Here is a 4,678-nt window from a genome sequence, read left to right on the forward strand (position 1 = left end):
AAAGCTAGGAATAATTTGCAACTTCTTCTACCAATTCTTCACAAATTGCCAAAGAAATTTCTCTAAATGTAAAATACTGTAAATGATAACAGAAGAATACTTGGAATTTCACAAAGTAAAGGAGAAAGTGAGGATGTATAAAAATAGAAGACAGAGTGTTTATTGAATAATATTTGATGGTTGGAGCCCCAACTTTAACACCACCTAATATGTTACTTAATAGATGTAGTGGAAATACTTAAGAAACTACATTTTTAGAAGTACAGAGGATATAAAGACCTAAATGAAGAAAGTTTTCCACACTTTACTAAAATTAAAGACATCAATGCTAGTAGGCTATGGTAGGTTGCGTATATATAATACCACAATTTCAGGAGGAATCACCATGGATACAATACAAAGCAACACAGTACAAAATCAATTAATAATAAGGATTTCTAAAATAAATTAAAGAATAAAAGAAGACAAGATAAAAGACAAAGATATTAGCAATGGAGGAGAGAAACAGAACTGATAGATAATAAAATGCAGATATGAGACTCATTATATCAAAATTGCCTCATATACTTTAAGTACTCTGATTGAATGGTAAATGTCACATCAAAGAAAATGTAGAAGAAAATAGGAACGTTGCCTAGTGCTAAAAGAGCCAGCCTGCCAGAAAGACAGGAGGGTCTTCCATCTGTGGGAAATAGCAGTGCAACTTGTCAAGTAAAATCGTGAGTGAAAAAGACTTAATCGTAGAAGGGATTAGTAAGATGTTGTACTACGCCCCAAACAGTCAAGCATGTTGATGCCACAGATGACACTATATTTAGAAGTGAGAGGCATGGGACCTTTGAATTAAAATCACATGGGTGTTTCTCAAGAATGAAAAACAATCAAGGCCCACATAGCAGTGAAAGTGCTGGGAGGGTATCTATGGGGTCCATAATCCATAAGGATTGGGCTGGATTAATTTGGGTTTCAGCTGAAACTCACAATGTTTGGGTCATAATCAAAAACCTACTCCCAGAGAGTAGAAAGGGAACGCAGGTGGGTAAAGAAAGGCTGAAGGAAAAAGAAAGCTTTATACCAGCGAATTCAGGGATTTATTCTTAGCATTTGAAGAAATTGCTCCAAAGATCCTGAAGCAGATTTATGCATCTTGAAACATAAATTAAAGTCAGAATTGTGGGGGTGCTTTTAAAAGCTACTTAAAGAAAGACTTCAAACACTTGGGACCATAACTTAAGAATGCTTATTTCTCTCTCAAGCTTGCGAGGTATGGGCAAATTTTCTGGGCAGCTTTGCTTGAGCCAGTGATTCTTAGACCTTCACTCTTTCCAGCGGGCCTTGGCACCATATGGAAGTCCTCCAGGTCCAGGTATAAGTTATAGACAGACGTAGCATGGAAAACTGTGAAGGATATTTTATGACCAGACCTGGCATAAAAGAAAGCAAAACACAAGACCTCAGCCTCTTTTCACATTCCAGGAGCCCAGTGTTCACGGGAAATACAGCAATGAGTATACAGAGGGAAACTATTTTTGAAAATACACCTCACTGTCTGTGCTCAGTTTTTTTCTTGTTTAGTGGGAAGAGCTAGTCCACTTCAGATATGGTTTAGTCAATGTCAGATGTCTACTGTGAGTGATTCTCTTAATGAGTGAAGGGTAACCAAGAGGATAAAGACTCTTCCAGGAACTTTAACCATTTCTCAATTGATAAGAATTTGTCCCACATAGAGCTCTGAGCATCCTCATGGATATTTCTTGATATTTTCTTAGGATGCACAAATTTCCAAGCTATCAGATCTTTAAAATAGAGCTTTTGTCAACTAGAGGTAAATCTTTAAATGTTTTATTCCAAAAACCTACTCCCACAAAGTTGTCACATTAGCTTTCTGTAGTTTGCCTACATACATGAGTACACACTGACATACAACACACAGACACACACACACACACACACACACACACACAGAGGTTTTGTATCAAGCTAAAAGTAGCACTTAGAGATAAGATGAGAATTGATACTAAATGTGCAAAAATTTTACCTGGTTTATATGGAGCTGTGAGTCCGATTCTGTAAGCATTGCTACTACAAGTACGATGTGCTAGTCTACACTCACCTATTCTTTTCCACGAGCCAGTTCCATCCTACTTGCCTCAGGTTCAAAGCTGCATAATGCAAGGAATCTTAGCTAACTATGCCATAATACTGAAAACTGGTGGTTTACACAACAAAAATTTATTTTCTCACAGTTCTAAAAGCTAAAGTTCAAAATTAATTTGGCAGAAAATTTAGTTTGCAGCACAGCCTCTCTTCCTGACTTGCAACCAAATTCCTTCATGCTGTGTCCTCATATAACTCTTTATTTGTAAATGTAGGGTCGCAGGAGATTAAAGCCTTGTATATACATTCTTATTTTATCATTACTATGTCCTTAAAGGTCCTATCTCCAATATGGTCTCTTTAGGGGGTTATGAATTCAACAAGAGTTTGGGGGACATGCAATTGCATCCATAGCAACAGCATCATGCTTTTCTTTTTTTTCTTTTTTGTGCTGAATTCTTGGTATCTTGCATAGAGTCTGTCACTGAAAAGACACTGAATAGTTGTTGGAAAAACTAAACGTATGTCTTTTGAAGCTGGTATCAACAAGTCTTCAGAGTCAAGTATAATTCTCTAGAAGGTGGGGCAATGATTTGAGAAAATCACCTTAACAATGATTTCTTTGAGATATTAATCATGTGTCAACCCGGTTTCTTCCCATGATCTCAGAAATCATAAACCATTTGAGTTGAAGACTTATATCTAATTTGATGGGAAAGATGGGCTGAACTTCATAGCTGACCGTAGTAGACATTCAAACCTGAATTTTGTTATTGACGGTTATTATAGTCAATGTTTCACAGGCTTGTACTGCCAAAGTTGTCAGATTTAATGAGAGATGGCCTGATAACAATTGAAAACATGAACAAGAAGGAAAAACGTCTACAAAAGGAGACACGATGACAGGATAATGTAAAAACTAGTTGACAAGTTGGGTATTTTCTTAAAAATTGCAGCTATAGCTAGATGAGCCAAAGAGGCATGCATGTGCACACACACACCCACACACACACACACACACACACAAAGATACACCAAAAATTGAAAGACAAACTGAAAATGAAATGGGCTCATATTTATGTATCAAAAGCATCATGTATACAAATGATGTACCTGGGACTTACACTTTAGAGATTAAATCTCTGAGTTTTATAGTAGAATATCCATTTTCCACACACATGCACAATATTCTGAACTATGTCACATTTCTTACATCAAATTCCAAACCAAAAGCAACTGTGTCTTTGGAGATGTAACAGCATCATAGAACTATAGCATAATTTCAGAGACTTTAATGGTTTATGGTGACCAAATTGTTGTTTCTCTGAATTTAATTTATGAATAAATCACTGTATCGAAAAGAAAAAATTGTTTAGAGAATTAAACTGCTCATATATTTTTACAATTAAAAAATAAGAAAACCTGTATAAGAAGACAAAATACTGAACTACACTTTGTTTTTGACAAATTACATCACTGCTTTGCCAAATTTATCTCACACAGTTTCACAGAGGTGGTGAAATAGCTGTGAAGCATAACCACCTCCTTTCCAGACCACACGGCAAGTTTTGGATTGTACGATAGGTCATGTCAGGTAGACATAAATATTGTGCACACTAATTTTATACAAAAAGTAACAGAGATTATTTTAATAAAATAAACAACACTAGTACTTTACTATTCAAATGTAGAAATATGTGAACTTCTAGCTACCTGTGGAAAGTTCTCCATGTGCCTTTTCTCTGCTGTTGAAGCCCACAAACAGGCTCTATGTTTAGTCTACCGATACAAAGCTAAATAATTTATCTTTGCATGTCTTCCTTAGACTGTAATCACCTCCCAAAAAGGGAAGCTCTTAATATTATCACCATTTAATCTCTCAAATTTTATTTGATAAAATGAATACTTAGTGTGGTACATTTAAATGAATTATATTTTATTTTCTGCACTCACACAATTATTAGAAACTATTCAAATGATTTTGTAGGTTTATATTTATGACTTGTGCAACAATATTAGCACTAACTGTGATATATAGGAAACTGTTCAGTCTCTAACAATTTGAATTTTATTATAGTTTGCTTTTCAACTGAGTCAATTGGCTTGTCTGTATGAACATTCTGGAATATGTACTAGTAATTTAGAGTCTCAGAGCTGTATTTCTGAGTCATGAATTTGTGGGTTAAAACACCAAATGTCAGCAGTGCTTGGAAACACTTTTCAGTAAAATTTATAAGTGATGATTTACAAAACACTTTTATGAATGAGTTATATAGAAAAATGTGCCAAAGTGAATAATCATGATGCTGAGATTTTATTCCAAGGTCTGTGTTTTGCTTCATGGATCCTACATGTTCACACATAAGAATAGTTTACCTTTTGACTAATATATCACTGGAGGTTGCTATTAAAAAGTAGTGTTGTCTGGCTTATAAACAATAGAAATTCACTCTTTGCCTTCTGGAAGCTGGAAATCAGAGACTTGGCTGCCAACGTAACTGAGTTCTGGTGATGGTCTTCTTCTAAAATATAGACTTAGAAATTGTGAACCTCATATTCTCACATGACAGTAAGAAACTAG

This window comes from Chinchilla lanigera, unplaced genomic scaffold, assembly GCF_000276665.1.
Source record: "Chinchilla lanigera isolate Chin_1 unplaced genomic scaffold, ChiLan1.0 scaffold00052, whole genome shotgun sequence".
Classification (NCBI taxonomy): Eukaryota; Metazoa; Chordata; class Mammalia; order Rodentia; family Chinchillidae; genus Chinchilla; species Chinchilla lanigera.